Raw genomic sequence first — 22,246 nt, forward strand, 5'->3', positions numbered from 1 at the left:
CTGAGAACATTCAAAATTTAGCTGTTTTGGACGGTATTATTAAAGGAAGTTTGTTTTCCTTTTACACAAACTTGTAGCTTTTATTACGGTTAGCAAATTTACCACACAAATTCTTGGTTCTAGGTCCAACGTTGGGGTCAAGTTTCGTCGATTTCTGAAAACGTTCAAATTGAAGCTTATTTGCACGGTTTTATTAAAGCAAGTTTGTTTCCTTTTTATACAAAGATGTAATTATTATTACGCTTAGCAAATTTACCACACAAATTCTTATGTGCAGACCAACGTTTTGGTCAAATTTGGTCGAATTCTGAGAACGTTCAAAATTTAGCTATTTTGGACAGTTTTATTAAAGCAAGTTTGTTTTCCTTTTACACAAACTAGTAGTTATTATTACGGTTAGAAAAATTTACCACACAAGTTCTTGGGTCTAGACCAACGTTTGGGTCAAGTTTCGTCGAATTTTGAGAACGTTCAAAATTAAGCTGTTTTGCACGATTTTATTAAAGCAAGTTTGTCTCCTTTTTATACAAACATGAAGTTATTATTATGCTTAACAAATTTACCATACAAATTCTTATGTCAAGACCAACGTTTGGGTAACGTTTCGTCGAATTTTGAGAACGTTCAAAATTTAGCTGTTTTGCAAGGTTTTATTACAACAAGTTTGTTTCCATTTTATAAAAACTTGTAGTTATTATAATTTAAGCATAGAAAATTCACCACACAAATTCTTATGTCCAAACCAACATTTGGGTGAATTTTCGTCGAATTCTGAGAATATTCAAATTTACCTATTTCGCACGGTTTTATTAAAGCAAGTTTGTTTCTATTTCATACAACCTTATAGTTATTATTATTCTTAGGAAATTTACCACACAAATTCTTATGTTCAGACCAACGTTTTGGTCAAGTTTGATCGAATTCTGAGAACGTTCCAAATTTAGCTATTTTGGACGGTTTTATTTAAGAAAGTTTTTTTTCCTTTTACACACACATGTAGTTATTATTACGCTTAGCAAATTTAATACACAAATTATTGGGTGTAGACCAACGTTTGGGTCAAGTTTCGTCGAATTCTGAGAACATTCAAAATTTAGCTGTTTTGGACGGTATTATTAAAGGAAGTTTGTTTTCCTTTTACACAAACTTGTAAATCTTATTACGGTTAGCAAATTTACCACACAAATTCTTGGTTCTAGACCAACGTTGGGGTCAAGTTTCGTCGATTTCTGAAAACGTTCAAATTGAAGCTTATTTGCACGGTTTTATTAAAGCAAGTTTGTTTCCTTTTTATACAAACATGTAATTATTATTACGCTTAGCAAATTTACCACACAAATTCTTATGTGCAGACCAACGTTTTGGTCAAATTTGGTCGAATTCTGAGAACAATCAAAATTTAGCTATTTTGGACAGTTTTATTAAATTTACCACGCAAGTTCTTGGGTCTAGACCAACGTTTGGGTCAAGTTTCATCGAATTTTGAGAACGTTCAAAATTAAGCTGTTTTGCACGATTTTATTAAAGCAAGTTTGTCTCCTTTTTATACAAACATGAAGTTATTATTATGCTTAACAAATTTACCATACAAATTCTTATGTCAAGACCAACGTTTGGGTAACATTTCGTCGAATTTTGAGAACGTTCAAAATTTAGCTGTTTTGCAAAGTTTTATTACAGCAAGTTTGTTTCCATTTTATAAAAACTTGTAGTTATTATAATTTAAGCATAGAAAATTCACCACACAAATTCTTATGTCCAAACCAACATTTTGGTGAATTTTCGTCGAATTCTGAGAATATTCAAATTTACCTATTTTGCACGGTTTTATTAAAACAAGTTTGTTTCTATTTCATACAACCTTATAGTTATTATTATGCTTAGCAAATTTACCAACATTGGGGTCAAGTTTCGTCGATTTCTGAAAACGTTCAAAATTAAGCTTATTTGCACGGTTTTATTAAACCAAGTTTGTTTCCTTTTTATATAAATATGTAATTATTATTACGCTTAGCAAATTTACCACACAAATTCTTATGTGCAGACCAACGTTTTGGTCAAATTTGGTCGAATTCTGAGAACGTTCAAAATTTAGCTATTTTGGACAGTTTTATTAAAGCAAGTTTGTTTTCCTTTTACACAAACTAGTAGTTATTATTACGGTTAGAAAAATTTACCACACAAGTTCTTGGGTCTAGACCAACGTTTGGGTCAAGTTTCGTCGAATTCTGAGAAAGTTCAAAATTAAGCTGTTTTGCACGGTTTTATTAAAGCAAGTTTGTCTCCTTTTTATACAAACATGAAGTTATTATTATACTTAGCAAATTTACCATACAAATTCTTATGTCAAGACCAACGTTTGGTCAAGTTTCGTCGAAATTTGAGAACGTTCAAAATTTAGTTGTTTTGCAAGATTTTATTACAGCAAGTTTGTTTCCATTTTATAAAAACTTGTAGTTATTATAATTTAAGCTTAAAAAATTCACCACACAAATTCTTATGTCCAAACCAACATTTGGGTGAAGTTTCGTCGAATTCTGAGAGTATTCAAATTTAGCTATTTTGCACGGTTTTATTAAAGCAAGTTTGTTTCTATTTCATACAACCTTATAGTTATTATTATGCTTAGCAAATTTACCACACAAATTCTTATGTTCAGACCAACGTTTTGGTCAAGTTTGATCGAATTCTGAGAACGTTCCAAATTTAGCTATTTTGGACGGTTTTATTTAAGAAAGTTTTTTTTCCTTTTACACACACATGTAGTTATTATTACGCTTAGCAAATTTAATACACAAATTATTGGGTGTAGACCAACGTTTGGGTCAAGTTTCGTCGAATTCTGAGAACATTCAAAATTTAGCTGTTTTGGACGGTATTATTAAAGGAAGTTTGTTTTCCTTTTACACAAACTTGTAGCTTTTATTACGGTTAGCAAATTTACCACACAAATTCTTGGTTCTAGGTCCAACGTTGGGGTCAAGTTTCGTCGATTTCTGAAAACGTTCAAATTGAAGCTTATTTGCACGGTTTTATTAAAGCAAGTTTGTTTCCTTTTTATACAAAGATGTAATTATTATTACGCTTAGCAAATTTACCACACAAATTCTTATGTGCAGACCAACGTTTTGGTCAAATTTGGTCGAATTCTGAGAACGTTCAAAATTTAGCTATTTTGGACAGTTTTATTAAAGCAAGTTTGTTTTCCTTTTACACAAACTAGTAGTTATTATTACGGTTAGAAAAATTTACCACACAAGTTCTTGGGTCTAGACCAACGTTTGGGTCAAGTTTCGTCGAATTTTGAGAACGTTCAAAATTAAGCTGTTTTGCACGATTTTATTAAAGCAAGTTTGTCTCCTTTTTATACAAACATGAAGTTATTATTATGCTTAACAAATTTACCATACAAATTCTTATGTCAAGACCAACGTTTGGGTAACGTTTCGTCGAATTTTGAGAACGTTCAAAATTTAGCTGTTTTGCAAGGTTTTATTACAACAAGTTTGTTTCCATTTTATAAAAACTTGTAGTTATTATAATTTAAGCATAGAAAATTCACCACACAAATTCTTATGTCCAAACCAACATTTGGGTGAATTTTCGTCGAATTCTGAGAATATTCAAATTTACCTATTTCGCACGGTTTTATTAAAGCAAGTTTGTTTCTATTTCATACAACCTTATAGTTATTATTATTCTTAGGAAATTTACCACACAAATTCTTATGTTCAGACCAACGTTTTGGTCAAGTTTGATCGAATTCTGAGAACGTTCCAAATTTAGCTATTTTGGACGGTTTTATTTAAGAAAGTTTTTTTTCCTTTTACACACACATGTAGTTATTATTACGCTTAGCAAATTTAATACACAAATTATTGGGTGTAGACCAACGTTTGGGTCAAGTTTCGTCGAATTCTGAGAACATTCAAAATTTAGCTGTTTTGGACGGTATTATTAAAGGAAGTTTGTTTTCCTTTTACACAAACTTGTAAATCTTATTACGGTTAGCAAATTTACCACACAAATTCTTGGTTCTAGACCAACGTTGGGGTCAAGTTTCGTCGATTTCTGAAAACGTTCAAATTGAAGCTTATTTGCACGGTTTTATTAAAGCAAGTTTGTTTCCTTTTTATACAAACATGTAATTATTATTACGCTTAGCAAATTTACCACACAAATTCTTATGTGCAGACCAACGTTTTGGTCAAATTTGGTCGAATTCTGAGAACAATCAAAATTTAGCTATTTTGGACAGTTTTATTAAAGCAAGTTTGTTTTCCTTTTACACAAACTAGTAGTTATTATTACGGTTAGAAAAATTTACCACGCAAGTTCTTGGGTCTAGACCAACGTTTGGGTCAAGTTTCGTCGAATTTTGAGAACGTTCAAAATTAAGCTGTTTTGCACGATTTTATTAAAGCAAGTTTGTCTCCTTTTTATACAAACATGAAGTTGTTATTATGCTTAGCAAATTTACCATACAAATTCTTATGTCAAGACCAACGTTTGGGTAACGTTTCGTCGAATTTTGAGAACGTTCAAAATTTAGCGGTTTTGCAAAGTTTTATTACAGCAAGTTTGTTTCCATTTTATAAAAACTTGTAGTTATTATAATTTAAGCATAGAAAATTCACCACACAAATTCTTATGTCCAAACCAACATTTGGGTGAATTTTCGTCGAATTCTGAGAATATTCAAATTTACCTATTTTGCACGATTTTATTAAAGCAAGTTTGTTTCTATTTCATACAACCTTATAGTTATTATTATGCTTAGCAAATTACCACACAAATTCTTATGTTCAGACCAACGTTTTGGTCAAGTTTGATCGAATTCTGAGAACGTTCCAAATTTAGCTATTTTGGACGGTTTTATTTAAGAAAGTTTTTTTTCCTTTTACACACACATGTAGTTATTATTACGCTTAGAAAATTTAATACACAAATTATTGGGTGTAGACCAACGTTTGGGTCAAGTTTCGTCGAATTCTGAGAACATTCAAAATTTAGCTGTTTTGGACGGTATTATTAAAGGAAGTTTGTTTTCCTTTTACACAAACTTGTAGCTTTTATTACGGTTAGCAAATTTACCACACAAATTCTTGGTTCTAGGTCCAACGTTGGGGTCAAGTTTCGTCGATTTCTGAAAACGTTCAAAATTAAGCTTATTTGCACGGTTTTATTAAAGCAAGTTTGTTTCCTTTTTATACAAACATGTAATTATTATTACGCTTAGCAAATTTACCACACAAATTCTTATGTGCAGACCAACGTTTTGGTCAAATTTGGTCGAATTCTGATAACGTTCAAAATTTAGCTATTTTGGACAGTTTTATTAAAGCAAGTTTGTTTTCCTTTTACACAAACTAGTAGTTATTATTACGGTTAGAAAAATTTACCACACAAGTTCTTGGGTCTAGACCAACGTTTGGTTCTAGTTTCGTCGAATTTTGAGAACGTTCAAAATTAAGCTATTTTGCACGATTTTATTAAAGCAAGTTTGTCTCCTTTTTATACAAACATGAAGTTATTATTATGCTTAGCAAATTTACCATACAAATTCTTATGTCAAGACCAACGTTTGGGTAACGTTTCGTCGAATTTTGAGAACGTTCAAAATTTAGCGGTTTTGCAAAGTTTTATTACAGCAAGTTTGTTTCCATTTTATAAAAACTTGTAGTTATTATAATTTAAGCATAGAAAATTCTCCACACAAATTCTTATGTCCAAACCAACATTTGGGTGAATTTTCGTCGAATTCTGAGAATATTCAAATTTACCTATTTTGCACGGTTTTATTAAAGCAAGTTTGTTTCTATTTCATACAACCTTATAGTTATTATTATGCTTAGCAAATTTACCACACAAATTCTTATTTTCAGACCAACGTTTTGGTCAAGTTTGATCGAATTCTGAGAACGTTCCAAATTTAGCTATTTTGGACGGTTTTATTTAAGAAAGTTTTTTTTCCTTTTACACACACATGTAGTTATTATTACGCTTAGCAAATTTAATACACAAATTATTGGGTGTAGACCAACGTTTGGGTCAAGTTTCGTCGAATTCTGAGAACATTCAAAATTTAGCTGTTTCGGACGGTATTATTAAAGCAAGTTTGTTTTCCTTTTACACAAACTTGTAGCTTATATTACGGTTAGCAATTTTACCACACAAATTCTTGGTTCTAGGTCCAACGTTGGGGTCAAGTATCGTCGATTTCTGAAAACGTTCAAATTGAAGCTTATTTGCACGGTTTTATTAAAGCAAGTTTGTTTCCTTTTTATACAAAGATGTAATTATTATTACGCTTAGCAAATTTACCACACAAATTCTTATGTGCAGACCAACGTTTTGGTCAAATTTGGTCGAATTCTGAGAACGTTCAAAATTTAGCTATTTTGGACAGTTTTATTAAAGCAAGTTTGTTTTCCTTTTACACAAACTAGTAGTTATTATTACGGTTAGAAAAATTTACCACACAAGTTCTTGGGTCTAGACCAACGTTTGGGTCAAGTTTCGTCGAATTTTGAGAACGTTCAAAATTAAGCTGTTTTGCACGATTTTATTAAAGCAAGTTTGTCTCCTTTTTATACAAACATGAAGTTATTATTATGCTTAACAAATTTACCATACAAATTCTTATGTCAAGACCAACGTTTGGGTAACGTTTCGTCGAATTTTGAGAACGTTCAAAATTTAGCTGTTTTGCAAGGTTTTATTACAACAAGTTTGTTTCCATTTTATAAAAACTTGTAGTTATTATAATTTAAGCATAGAAAATTCACCACACAAATTCTTATGTCCAAACCAACATTTGGGTGAATTTTCGTCGAATTCTGAGAATATTCAAATTTACCTATTTCGCACGGTTTTATTAAAGCAAGTTTGTTTCTATTTCATACAACCTTATAGTTATTATTATTCTTAGCAAATTTACCACACAAATTCTTATGTTCAGACCAACGTTTTGGTCAAGTTTGATCGAATTCTGAGAACGTTCCAAATTTAGCTATTTTGGACGGTTTTATTTAAGAAAGTTTTTTTTCCTTTTACACACACATGTAGTTATTATTACGCTTAGCAAATTTAATACACAAATTATTGGGTGTAGACCAACGTTTGGGTCAAGTTTCGTCGAATTCTGAGAACATTCAAAATTTAGCTGTTTTGGACGGTATTATTAAAGGAAGTTTGTTTTCCTTTTACACAAACTTGTAAATCTTATTACGGTTAGCAAATTTACCACACAAATTCTTGGTTCTAGACCAACGTTGGGGTCAAGTTTCGTCGATTTCTGAAAACGTTCAAATTGAAGCTTATTTGCACGGTTTTATTAAAGCAAGTTTGTTTCCTTTTTATACAAACATGTAATTATTATTACGCTTAGCAAATTTACCACACAAATTCTTATGTGCAGACCAACGTTTTGGTCAAATTTGGTCGAATTCTGAGAACAATCAAAATTTAGCTATTTTGGACAGTTTTATTAAATTTACCACGCAAGTTCTTGGGTCTAGACCAACGTTTGGGTCAAGTTTCATCGAATTTTGAGAACGTTCAAAATTAAGCTGTTTTGCACGATTTTATTAAAGCAAGTTTGTCTCCTTTTTATACAAACATGAAGTTATTATTATGCTTAACAAATTTACCATACAAATTCTTATGTCAAGACCAACGTTTGGGTAACATTTCGTCGAATTTTGAGAACGTTCAAAATTTAGCTGTTTTGCAAAGTTTTATTACAGCAAGTTTGTTTCCATTTTATAAAAACTTGTAGTTATTATAATTTAAGCATAGAAAATTCACCACACAAATTCTTATGTCCAAACCAACATTTTGGTGAATTTTCGTCGAATTCTGAGAATATTCAAATTTACCTATTTTGCACGGTTTTATTAAAACAAGTTTGTTTCTATTTCATACAACCTTATAGTTATTATTATGCTTAGCAAATTTACCACACAAATTCTTATGTTCAGACCAACGTTTTGGTCAAGTTTGATCGAATTCTGAGAACGTTCCAAATTTAGCTATTTTGGATGGTTTTATTTAAGAAAGTTTTTTTTCCTTTTACACACACATGTAGTTATTATTACGCTTAGCAAATTTAATACACAAATTATTGGGTGTAGACCAACGTTTGGGTCAAGTTTCGTCGAATTCTGAGAACATTCAAAAATTTAGCTGTTTTGGACGGTATTATTAAAGGAAGTTTGTTTTCCTTTTACACAAACTTCTAGCTTTTATTACGGTTAGCAAATTTACCACACAAATTCTTGGTTCTAGGTCCAACGTTGGGGTCAAGTTTCGTCGATTTCTGAAAACGTTCAAAATTAAGCTTATTTGCACGGTTTTATTAAAGCAAGTTTGTTTCCTTTTTATACAAACATGTAATTATTATTACGCTTAGCAAATTTACCACACAAATTCTTATGTGCAGACCAACGTTTTGGTCAAATTTGGTCGAATTCTGAGAACGTTCAAAATTTAGCTATTTTGGACAGTTTTATTAAAGCAAGTTTGTTTTCCTTTTACACAAACTAGTAGTTATTATTACGGTTAGAAAAATTTACCACACAAGTTCTTGGGTCTAGACCAACGTTTGGGTCAAGTTTCGTCGAATTTTGAGAACGTTCAAAATTAAGCTGTTTTGCACGATTTTATTAAAGCAAGTTTGTCTCCTTTTTATTCAAACATGAAGTTATTATTATGCTTAACAAATTTACCATACAAATTCTTATGTCAAGACCAACGTTTCGGTAACGTTTCGTCGAATTATGAGAACGTCAAAATTTAGCTGTTTTGCAAGGTTTTATTACAGCAAGTTTGTTTCCATTTTATAAAAACTTGTAGTTATTATAATTTAAGCATAGAAAATTCACCACACAAATTCTTATGTCCAAACCAACATTTGGGTGAATTTTCGTCGAATTCTGAGAATATTCAAATTTAGCTATTTTGCACGGTTTTATTAAAGCAAGTTTGTTTCTATTTCATACAACCTTATAGTTATTATTATGCTTAGCAAATTTACCACACAAATTCTTATGTTCAGACCAACGTTTTGGTCAAGTTTGATCGAATTCTGAGAACGTTCCAAATTTAGCTATTTTGGACGGTTTTATTTAAGAAAGTGTTTTTTCCTTATACACACACATGTAGTTATTATTACGTTTAGCAAATTTAATACACAAATTATTGGGTGTAGACCAACGTTTGGGTCAAGTTTCGTTGAATTCTGAGAACATTCAAAATTTAGCTGTTTTGGACGGTATTATTAAAGGAAGTTTGTTTTCCTTTTACACAAACTTGTAGCTTTTGTTACGGTTAGCAAATTTACCACACAAATTCTTGGTTCTAGACCAACATTGGGGTCAAGTTTCGTCGATTTCTGAAAACGTTCAAAATTAAGCTTATTTGCACGGTTTTATTAAAGCAAGTTTGTTTCCTTTTTATATAAATATGTAATTATTATTACGCTTAGCAAATTTACCACACAAATTCTTATGTGCAGACCAACGTTTTGGTCAAATTTGGTCGAATTCTGAGAACGTTCAAAATTTAGCTATTTTGGACGGTTTTATTAAAGCAAGTTTGTTTTCCTTTTACACAAACTAGTAGTTATTATTACGGTTAGAAAAATTTACCACACAAGTTCTTGGGTCTAGACCAACGTTTGGGTCAAGTTTCGTCGAATTCTGAGAAAGTTCAAAATTAAGCTGTTTTGCACGGTTTTATTAAAGCAAGTTTGTCTCCTTTTTATACAAACATGAAGTTATTATTATACTTAGCAAATTTACCATACAAATTCTTATGTCAAGACCAACGTTTGGTCAAGTTTCGTCGAAATTTGAGAACGTTCAAAATTTAGTTGTTTTGCAAGATTTTATTACAGCAAGTTTGTTTCCATTTTATAAAAACTTGTAGTTATTATAATTTAAGCTTAGAAAATTCACCACACAAATTCTTATGTCCAAACCAACATTTGGGTGAAGTTTCGTCGAATTCTGAGAATATTCAAATTTAGCTATTTTGCACGGTTTTATTAAAGCAAGTTTGTTTCTATTTCATACAACCTTATAGTTATTATTATGCTTAGCAAATTTACCACACAAATTCTTATGTTCAGACCAACGTTTTGGTCAAGTTTGATCGAATTCTGAGAACGTTCCAAATTTAGCTATTTTGGACGGTTTTATTTAAGAAAGTTTTTTTTCCTTATACACACACATGTAGTTATTATTATGCTTAGCAAATTTAATACACAAATTATTGGGTGTAGACCAACGTTTGGGTCAAGTTTCGTCGAATTCTGAGAACATTCAAAATTTAGCTGTTTTGGACGGTATTATTAAAGGAAGTTTGTTTTCCTTTTACACAAACTTGTAGCTTTTATTACGGTTAGCAAATTTACCACACAAATTCTTGGTTCTAGACCAACATTGGGGTCAAGTTTCGTCGATTTCTGAAAACGTTCAAAATTAAGCTTATTTGCACGGTTTTATTAAAGCAAGTTTGTTTCCTTTTTATACAAACATGTAATTATTATTACGCTTAGCAAATTTACCACACAAATTCTTATGTGCAGACCAACGTTTTGGTCAAATTTGGTCGAATTCTGATAACGTTCAAAATTTAGCTATTTTGGACAGTTTTATTAAAGCAAGTTTGTTTTCCTTTTACACAAACTAGTAGTTATTATTACGGTTAGAAAAATTTACCACACAAGTTCTTGGGTCTAGACCAACGTTTGGGTCAAGTTTCATCGAATTTTGAGAACGTTCAAAATTAAGCTGTTTTGCACGATTTTATTAAAGCAAGTTTGTTTCCTTTTTATACAAACATGAAGTTATTATTATGCTTAACAAATTTACCATACAAATTCTTATGTCAAGACCAACGTTTGGGTAACATTTCGTCGAATTTTGAGAACGTTCAAAATTTAGCTGTTTTGCAAAGTTTTATTACAGCAAGTTTGTTTCCATTTTATAAAAACTTGTAGTTATTATAATTTAAGCATAGAAAATTCACCACACAAATTCTTATGTCCAAACCAACATTTTGGTGAATTTTCGTCGAATTCTGAGAATATTCAAATTTACCTATTTTGCACGGTTTTATTAAAACAAGTTTGTTTCTATTTCATACAACCTTATAGTTATTATTATGCTTAGCAAATTTACCACACAAATTCTTATGTTCAGACCAACGTTTTGGTCAAGTTTGATCGAATTCTGAGAACGTTCCAAATTTAGCGATTTTGGACGGTTTTATTTAAGAAAGTTTTTTTTCCTTATACACACACATGTAGTTATTATTATGCTTAGCAAATTTAATACACAAATTATTGGGTGTAGACCAACGTTTGGGTCAAGTTTCGTCGAATTCTGAGAACATTCAAAAATTTAGCTGTTTTGGACGGTATTATTAAAGGAAGTTTGTTTTCCTTTTACACAAACTTCTAGCTTTTATTACGGTTAGCAAATTTACCACACAAATTCTTGGTTCTAGGTCCAACGTTGGGGTCAAGTTTCGTCGATTTCTGAAAACGTTCAAAATTAAGCTTATTTGCACGGTTTTATTAAAGCAAGTTTGTTTCCTTTTTATACAAACATGTAATTATTATTACGCTTAGCAAATTTACCACACAAATTCTTATGTGCAGACCAACGTTTTGGTCAAATTTGGTCGAATTCTGAGAACGTTCAAAATTTAGCTATTTTGGACAGTTTTATTAAAGCAAGTTTGTTTTCCTTTTACACAAACTAGTAGTTATTATTACGGTTAGAAAAATTTACCACACAAGTTCTTGGGTCTAGACCAACGTTTGGGTCAAGTTTCGTCGAATTTTGAGAACGTTCAAAATTAAGCTGTTTTGCACGATTTTATTAAAGCAAGTTTGTCTCCTTTTTATTCAAACATGAAGTTATTATTATGGTTAACAAATTTACCATACAAATTCTTATGTCAAGACCAACGTTTCGGTAACGTTTCGTCGAATTATGAGAACGTCAAAATTTAGCTGTTTTGCAAGGTTTTATTACAGCAAGTTTGTTTCCATTTTATAAAAACTTGTAGTTATTATAATTTAAGCATAGAAAATTCACCACACAAATTCTTATGTCCAAACCAACATTTGGGTGAATTTTCGTCGAATTCTGAGAATATTCAAATTTAGCTATTTTGCACGGTTTTATTAAAGCAAGTTTGTTTCTATTTCATACAACCTTATAGTTATTATTATGCTTAGCAAATTTACCACACAAATTCTTATGTTCAGACCAACGTTTTGGTCAAGTTTGATCGAATTCTGAGAACGTTCCAAATTTAGCTATTTTGGACGGTTTTATTTAAGAAAGTGTTTTTTCCTTATACACACACATGTAGTTATTATTACGTTTAGCAAATTTAATACACAAATTATTGGGTGTAGACCAACGTTTGGGTCAAGTTTCGTTGAATTCTGAGAACATTCAAAATTTAGCTGTTTTGGACGGTATTATTAAAGGAAGTTTGTTTTCCTTTTACACAAACTTGTAGCTTTTGTTACGGTTAGCAAATTTACCACACAAATTCTTGGTTCTAGACCAACATTGGGGTCAAGTTTCGTCGATTTCTGAAAACGTTCAAAATTAAGCTTATTTGCACGGTTTTATTAAAGCAAGTTTGTTTCCTTTTTATATAAATATGTAATTATTATTACGCTTAGCAAATTTACCACACAAATTCTTATGTGCAGACCAACGTTTTGGTCAAATTTGGTCGAATTCTGAGAACGTTCAAAATTTAGCTATTTTGGACGGTTTTATTAAAGCAAGTTTGTTTTCCTTTTACACAAACTAGTAGTTATTATTACGGTTAGAAAAATTTACCACACAAGTTCTTGGGTCTAGACCAACGTTTGGGTCAAGTTTCGTCGAATTCTGAGAAAGTTCAAAATTAAGCTGTTTTGCACGGTTTTATTAAAGCAAGTTTGTCTCCTTTTTATACAAACATGAAGTTATTATTATACTTAGCAAATTTACCATACAAATTCTTATGTCAAGACCAACGTTTGGTCAAGTTTCGTCGAAATTTGAGAACGTTCAAAATTTAGTTGTTTTGCAAGATTTTATTACAGCAAGTTTGTTTCCATTTTATAAAAACTTGTAGTTATTATAATTTAAGCTTAGAAAATTCACCACACAAATTCTTATGTCCAAACCAACATTTGGGTGAAGTTTCGTCGAATTCTGAGAATATTCAAATTTAGCTATTTTGCACGGTTTTATTAAAGCAAGTTTGTTTCTATTTCATACAACCTTATAGTTATTATTATGCTTAGCAAATTTACCACACAAATTCTTATGTTCAGACCAACGTTTTGGTCAAGTTTGATCGAATTCTGAGAACGTTCCAAATTTAGCTATTTTGGACGGTTTTATTTAAGAAAGTTTTTTTTCCTTATACACACACATGTAGTTATTATTATGCTTAGCAAATTTAATACACAAATTATTGGGTGTAGACCAACGTTTGGGTCAAGTTTCGTCGAATTCTGAGAACATTCAAAATTTAGCTGTTTTGGACGGTATTATTAAAGGAAGTTTGTTTTCCTTTTACACAAACTTGTAGCTTTTGTTACGGTTAGCAAATTTACCACACAAATTCTTGGTTCTAGACCAACATTGGGGTCAAGTTTCGTCGATTTCTGAAAACGTTCAAAATTAAGCTTATTTGCACGGTTTTATTAAACCAAGTTTGTTTCCTTTTTATATAAATATGTAATTATTATTACGCTTAGCAAATTTACCACACAAATTCTTATGTGCAGACCAACGTTTTGGTCAAATTTGGTCGAATTCTGAGAACGTTCAAAATTTAGCTATTTTGGACAGTTTTATTAAAGCAAGTTTGTTTTCCTTTTACACAAACTAGTAGTTATTATTACGGTTAGAAAAATTTACCACACAAGTTCTTGGGTCTAGACCAACGTTTGGGTCAAGTTTCGTCGAATTTTGAGAACGTTCAAAATTAAGCTGTTTTGCACGATTTTATTAAAGCAAGTTTGTCTCCTTTTTATTCAAACATGAAGTTATTATTATGGTTAACAAATTTACCATACAAATTCTTATGTCAAGACCAACGTTTCGGTAACGTTTCGTCGAATTATGAGAACGTCAAAATTTAGCTGTTTTGCAAGGTTTTATTACAGCAAGTTTGTTTCCATTTTATAAAAACTTGTAGTTATTATAATTTAAGCATAGAAAATTCACCACACAAATTCTTATGTCCAAACCAACATTTGGGTGAATTTTCGTCGAATTCTGAGAATATTCAAATTTAGCTATTTTGCACGGTTTTATTAAAGCAAGTTTGTTTCTATTTCATACAACCTTATAGTTATTATTATGCTTAGCAAATTTACCACACAAATTCTTATGTTCAGACCAACGTTTTGGTCAAGTTTGATCGAATTCTGAGAACGTTCCAAATTTAGCTATTTTGGACGGTTTTATTTAAGAAAGTGTTTTTTCCTTATACACACACATGTAGTTATTATTACGTTTAGCAAATTTAATACACAAATTATTGGGTGTAGACCAACGTTTGGGTCAAGTTTCGTTGAATTCTGAGAACATTCAAAATTTAGCTGTTTTGGACGGTATTATTAAAGGAAGTTTGTTTTCCTTTTACACAAACTTGTAGCTTTTGTTACGGTTAGCAAATTTACCACACAAATTCTTGGTTCTAGACCAACATTGGGGTCAAGTTTCGTCGATTTCTGAAAACGTTCAAAATTAAGCTTATTTGCACGGTTTTATTAAAGCAAGTTTGTTTCCTTTTTATATAAATATGTAATTATTATTACGCTTAGCAAATTTACCACACAAATTCTTATGTGCAGACCAACGTTTTGGTCAAATTTGGTCGAATTCTGAGAACGTTCAAAATTTAGCTATTTTGGACGGTTTTATTAAAGCAAGTTTGTTTTCCTTTTACACAAACTAGTAGTTATTATTACGGTTAGAAAAATTTACCACACAAGTTCTTGGGTCTAGACCAACGTTTGGGTCAAGTTTCGTCGAATTCTGAGAAAGTTCAAAATTAAGCTGTTTTGCACGGTTTTATTAAAGCAAGTTTGTCTCCTTTTTATACAAACATGAAGTTATTATTATACTTAGCAAATTTACCATACAAATTCTTATGTCAAGACCAACGTTTGGTCAAGTTTCGTCGAAATTTGAGAACGTTCAAAATTTAGTTGTTTTGCAAGATTTTATTACAGCAAGTTTGTTTCCATTTTATAAAAACTTGTAGTTATTATAATTTAAGCTTAGAAAATTCACCACACAAATTCTTATGTCCAAACCAACATTTGGGTGAAGTTTCGTCGAATTCTGAGAATATTCAAATTTAGCTATTTTGCACGGTTTTATTAAAGCAAGTTTGTTTCTATTTCATACAACCTTATAGTTATTATTATGCTTAGCAAATTTACCACACAAATTCTTATGTTCAGACCAACGTTTTGGTCAAGTTTGATCGAATTCTGAGAACGTTCCAAATTTAGCTATTTTGGACGGTTTTATTTAAGAAAGTTTTTTTTCCTTATACACACACATGTAGTTATTATTATGCTTAGCAAATTTAATACACAAATTATTGGGTGTAGACCAACGTTTGGGTCAAGTTTCGTCGAATTCTGAGAACATTCAAAATTTAGCTGTTTTGGACGGTATTATTAAAGGAAGTTTGTTTTCCTTTTACACAAACTTGTAGCTTTTGTTACGGTTAGCAAATTTACCACACAAATTCTTGGTTCTAGACCAACATTGGGGTCAAGTTTCGTCGATTTCTGAAAACGTTCAAAATTAAGCTTATTTGCACGGTTTTATTAAACCAAGTTTGTTTCCTTTTTATATAAATATGTAATTATTATTACGCTTAGCAAATTTACCACACAAATTCTTATGTGCAGACCAACGTTTTGGTCAAATTTGGTCGAATTCTGAGAACGTTCAAAATTTAGCTATTTTGGACAGTTTTATTAAAGCAAGTTTGTTTTCCTTTTACACAAACTAGTAGTTATTATTACGGTTAGAAAAATTTACCACACAAGTTCTTGGGTCTAGACCAACGTTTGGGTCAAGTTTCGTCGAATTCTGAGAAAGTTCAAAATTAAGCTGTTTTGCACGGTTTTATTAAAGCAAGTTTGTCTCCTTTTTATACAAACATGAAGTTATTATTATACTTAGCAAATTTACCATACAAATTCTTATGTCAAGACCAACGTTTGGTCAAGTTTCGTCGAAATTTGAGAACGTTCAAAATTTAGTTGTTTTGCAAGATTTTATTACAGCAAGTTTGTTTCCATTTTATAAAAACTTGTAGTTATTATAATTTAAGCTTAAAAAATTCACCACACAAATTCTTATGTCCAAACCAACATTTGGGTGAAGTTTCGTCGAATTCTGAGAGTATTCAAATTTAGCTATTTTGCACGGTTTTATTAAAGCAAGTTTGTTTCTATTTCATACAACCTTATAGTTATTATTATGCTTAGCAAATTTACCACACAAATTCTTATGTTCAGACCAACGTTTTGGTCAAGTTTGATCGAATTCTGAGAACGTTCCAAATTTAGCTATTTTGGACGGTTTTATTTAAGAAAGTTTTTTTTCCTTTTACACACACATGTAGTTATTATTACGCTTAGCAAATTTAATACACAAATTATTGGGTGTAGACCAACGTTTGGGTCAAGTTTCGTCGAATTCTGAGAACATTCAAAATTTAGCTGTTTTGGACGGTATTATTAAAGGAAGTTTGTTTTCCTTTTACACAAACTTGTAGCTTTTATTACGGTTAGCAAATTTACCACACAAATTCTTGGTTCTAGACCAACGTTGGGGTCAAGTTTCGTCGATTTCTGAAAACGTTCAAAATTAAGCTTATTTGCACGGTTTTATTAAAGCAAGTTTGTTTCCTTTTTATACAAACATGTAATTATTATTACGCTTAGCAAATTTACCACACAAATTCTTATGTGCAGACCAACGTTTTGGTCAAATTTGGTCGAATTCTGAGAACGTTCAAAATTTAGCTATTTTGGACAGTTTTATTAAAGCAAGTTTGTTTTCCTTTTACACAAACTAGTAGTTATTATTACGGTTAGAAAAATTTACCACACAAGTTCTTGGGTCTAGACCAACGTTTGGGTCAAGTTTCGTCGAATTTTGAGAACGTTCAAAATTAAGCTGTTTTGCACGATTTTATTAAAGCAAGTTTGTCTCCTTTTTATACAAACATGAAGTTATTATTATGCTTAGCAAATTTACCATACAAATTCTTATGTCAAGACCAACGTTTGGGTAACGTTTCGTCGAATTTTGAGAACGTTCAAAATTTAGCTGTTTTGCAAGGTTTATTACAGCAAGTTTGTTTCCATTTTATAAAAACTTGTAGTTATTATAATTTAAGCATAGAAAATTCACCACACAAATTCTTATGTCCAAACCAACATTTGGGTGAATTTTCGTCGAATTCTGAGAATATTCAAATATAGCTATTTTGCACGGTTTTATTAAAGCAAGTTTGTTTCTATTTCATACAACCTTATAGTTAATATTATGCTTAGGAAATTTACCACACAAATTCTTATGTTCAGACCAACGTTTTGGTCAAGTTTGATCGAATTCTGAGAACGTTCCAAATTTAGCTATTTTGGACGGTTTTATTTAAGAAAGTTTTTTTTCCTTATACACACACATGTAGTTATTATTACGCTTAGCAAATTTAATACACAAATTATTGGGTGTAGACCAACGTTTGGGTCAAGTTTCGTCGAATTCTGAGAACATTCAAAATTTAGCTGTTTTGGACGGTATTATTAAAGGAAGTTTGTTTTCCTTTTACACAAACTTGTAGCTTTTGTTACGGTTAGCAAATTTACCACACAAATTCTTGGTTCTAGACCAACATTGGGGTCAAGTTTCGTCGATTTCTGAAAACGTTCAAAATTAAGCTTATTTGCGGTTTTATTAAAGCAAGTTTGTTTCCTTTTTATATAAACATGTAATTATTATTACGCTTAACAAATTTACCACACAAATTCTTATGTGCAGACCAACGTTTTGGTCAAATTTGATCGAATTCTGAGAACGTTCAAAATTTAGCTATTTTGGACAGTTTTATTAAAGCAAGTTTGTTTTCCTTTTACACAAACTAGTAGTTATTATTACGGTTAGAAAAATTTACCACACAAGTTCTTGGGTCTAGACCAACGTTTGGGTCAAGTTTCGTCGAAATCTGAGAAAGTTCAAAATTAAGCTGTTTTGCAGGGTTTTATTAAAGCAAGTTTGTCTCCTTTTTATACAAACATGAAGTTATTATTATACTTAGCAAATTTACCATACAAATTCTTATGTCAAGACCAACGTTTGGTCAAGTTTCGTCGAAATTTGAGAACGTTCAAAATTTAGTTGTTTTGCAAGATTTTATTACAGCAAGTTTGTTTCCATTTTATAAAAACTTGTAGTTATTATAATTTAAGCTTAGAAAATTCACCACACAAATTCTTATGTCCAAACCAACATTTGGGTGAATTTTCGTCGAATTCTGAGAATATTCAAATTTAGCTATTTCGCACGATTTTATTAAAGCAAGTTTGTTTCTATTTCATACAACGTTATAGCTATTATTATGCTTAGCAAATTTACCACACAAATTCTTATGTTCAGACCGACGTTTTGGTCAAGTTTGATCGAATTCTGAGAACGTTCCAAATTTAGCTATTTTGGACGGTTTTATTTAAGAAAGTGTTTTTTCCTTTTACACAAACATGTAGTTATTATTACGCTTAGCAAATTTAATACACAAATTCTTGGGTGTAGACCAACATTTGGGTCAAGTTTCGTCGAATTCTGAGAACATTCAAAATTTAGCTGTTTTGGACGGTATTATTAAAGGAAGTTTGTTTTCCTTTTACACAAACTTGTAGCTTTTATTACGGTTAGCAAATTTACCACACAAATTCTTGGTTCTAGACCAACGTTGGGGTCAAGTTTCGTCGATTTCTGAAAACGTTCAAAATTAAGCTTATTTGCACGGTTTTATTAAAGCAAGTTTGTTTCCTTCTTATACAAACATGTAATTATTATTACGCTTAGCAAATTTACCACACAAATTCTTATGTGCAGACCAACGTTTTGGTCAAATTTGGTCGAATTCTGAGAACGTTCAAAATTTAGCTATTTTGGACAGTTTTATTAAAGGAAGTTTGTTTTCCTTTTACACAAACTAGTAGTTATTATTACGGTTAGAAAAATTTACCACACAAGTTCTTGGGTCTAGACCAACGTTTGGGTCAAGTTTCGTCGAATTTTGAGAACGTTCAAAATTAAGCTGTTTTGCACGATTTTATTAAAGCAAGTTTGTCTCCTTTTTATACAAACATGAAGTTATTATTATGCTTAGCAAATTTACCATACAAATTCTTATGTCAAGACCAACGTTTGGGTAACGTTTCGTCGAATTTTGAGAACGTTCAAAATTTAGCTGTTTTGCAAGGTTTTATTACAGCAAGTTTGTTTCCATTTTATAAAAACTTGTAGTTATTATAATTTAAGCATAGAAAATTCACCACACAAATTCTTATGTCCAAACCAACATTTGGGTGAATTTTCGTCGAATTCTGAGAATATTCAAATTTAGCTATTTTGCATGGTTTTATTAAAGCAAGTTTGTTTCTATTTCATACAACCTTATAGTTATTATTATGCTTAGCAAATTTACCACACAAATTCTTATGTTCAGACCAACGTTTTGGTCAAGTTTGATCAAATTCTGAGAACGTTCCAAATTTAGCTATTTTGGACGGTTTTATTTAAGAAAGTTTTTTTTCCTTTTACACACACATGTAGTTATTATTACGCTTAGCAAATTTAATACACAAATTATTGGGTGTAGACCAACGTTTGGGTCAAGTTTCGTCGAATTCTGAGAACATTCAAAATTTAGCTGTTTTGGACGGTATTATTAAAGGAAGTTTGTTTTCCTTTTACACAAACTTGTAGCTTTTATTACGGTTAGCAAATTTACCACACAAATTTTTGGTTCTAGACCAACGTTGGGGTCAAGTTTCGTCGATTTCTGAAAACGTTCAAAATTAAGCTTATTTGCACGGTTTTATTAAAGCAAGTTTGTTTCCTTTATATATAAACATGTAATTATTATTACGCTTAGCAAATTTACCACACAAATTCTTATGTGCAGACCAACGTTTTGGTCAAATTTGGACGAATTCTGATAACGTTCAAAATTTAGCTATTTTGGACAGTTTTAATAAAGCAAGTTTGTTTTCCTTTTACACAAACTAGTAGTTATTATTACGGTTAGAAAAATTTACCACACAAGTTCTTGGGTCTAGACCAACGTTTGGGTCAAGTTTCGTCGAATTTTGAGAACGTTCAAAATTAAGCTGTTTTGCACGATTTTATTAAATCAAGTTTGTCTCCTTTTTATACAAACATGAAGTTATTATTATGCTTAGCAAATTTACCATACAAATTCTTATGTCAAGACCAACGTTTGGGTAACGTTTCGTCGAATTTTGAGAACGTTCAAAATTTAGCTGTTTTGCAAGGTTTTATTACAGCAAGATTGTTTCCTTTTTATAAAAACTTGTAGTTATTATAATTTAAGCATAGAAAATTCACCACACAAATTCTTATGTCCAAACCAACATTTGGGTGAATTTTCGTCGAATTCTGAGATTATTCAAATTTAGCTATTTTGCACGGTTTTATTAAAGCAAGTTTGATTCTATTTCATACAACCTTATAGTTATTATTGTGCTTAGCAAATTTACCACACAAATTCTTATGTTCAGACCAACGTTTTGGTCAAGTTTGATCGAATTTTGAGAACGTTCAAAATTTAGCTATTTTGGACGGTTTTATTAAAGATAGTTTTTTTTCCTTTTACACACACTTGTAGTTATTACTACACCTAACAAATTTAACACACAAATTCTTGGGTGTAGACCAACGTTTGGGTGAAATTTTATCGAATTCTGAGAACATTCAAAATTTAGCTGTTTTGGACGGTATTATTAAAGGAAGTTTGTTTTCATTTTACACAAACTTGTAAATCTTATTACGGTTAGCAAATTTATCACACAAATTCTTGGTTCTAGACCAACGTTGGGGTCAATTTTCGTCGATTTCTGAAAACGTTCAAAATTAAGCTTATTTGCACGGTTTTATTAAAGCAAGTTTGTTTCCTTTTTATACAAACATGTAATTCTTATTACGCTTAGCAAATTTACCACACAAATTCTTATGTGCAGACCAATGTTTTGGTCAAATTTGGTCGAATTCTGAGAACGTTCAAAATTTAGCTATTTTGGACAGTTTTATTAAAGCAAGTTTGTTTTCCTTTTACACAAACTAGTAGTTATTATTACGGTTAGAAAAATTTACCACACAAGTTCTTGGGTCTAGACCAACGTTTGGGTCAAGTTTCGTCGAATTTTGAGAACATTCAAAATTAAGCTGTTTTGCACGATTTTATTAAATCAAGTTTGTCTCCTTTTTATACAAACATGAAGTTATTATTATGCTTAGCAAATTTACCATACAAATTCTTATGTCAAGACCAACGTTTGGGTAACGTTTCGTCGAATTTTGAGAACGTTCAAAATTTAGCTGTTTTGCAAGGTTTTATTACAGCAAGATTGTTTCCTTTTTATAAAAACTTGTAGTTCTTATAATTTAAGCATAGAAAATTCACCACACAAATTCTTATGTCCAAACCAACATTTGGGTGAATTTTCGTCGAATTCTGAGATTATTCAAATTTAGCTATTTTGCACGGTTTTATTAAAACAAGTTTGTTTCTATTTCATACAACCTTATAGTTATTATTGTGCTTAGCAAATTTACCACACAAATTCTTATGTTCAGACCAACGTTTTGGTCAAGTTTGATCGAATTTTGAGAATGTTCCAAATTTAGCTATTTTGGACGGTTTTATTAAAGAAAGTTTTTTTTCCTTTTACACACACTTGTAGTTATTATTACGCCTAACAAATTTAACACACAAATTCTTGGGTGTAGACCAACGTTTGGGCCAAATTTTGTCGAATTCTGATAAAATTCAAAATTTAGCTGTTTTGGACGGTATTATTAAAGCAAGTTTGTTTTCCTTTTATACAAACTTGTAGTTATTATTACGGTTAGATAATTTACCACACAAATTC

This window comes from Sesamum indicum, linkage group LG10, assembly GCF_026168435.1.
Source record: "Sesamum indicum cultivar Baizhima isolate 11 linkage group LG10, ASM2616843v1, whole genome shotgun sequence".
Classification (NCBI taxonomy): Eukaryota; Viridiplantae; Streptophyta; class Magnoliopsida; order Lamiales; family Pedaliaceae; genus Sesamum; species Sesamum indicum.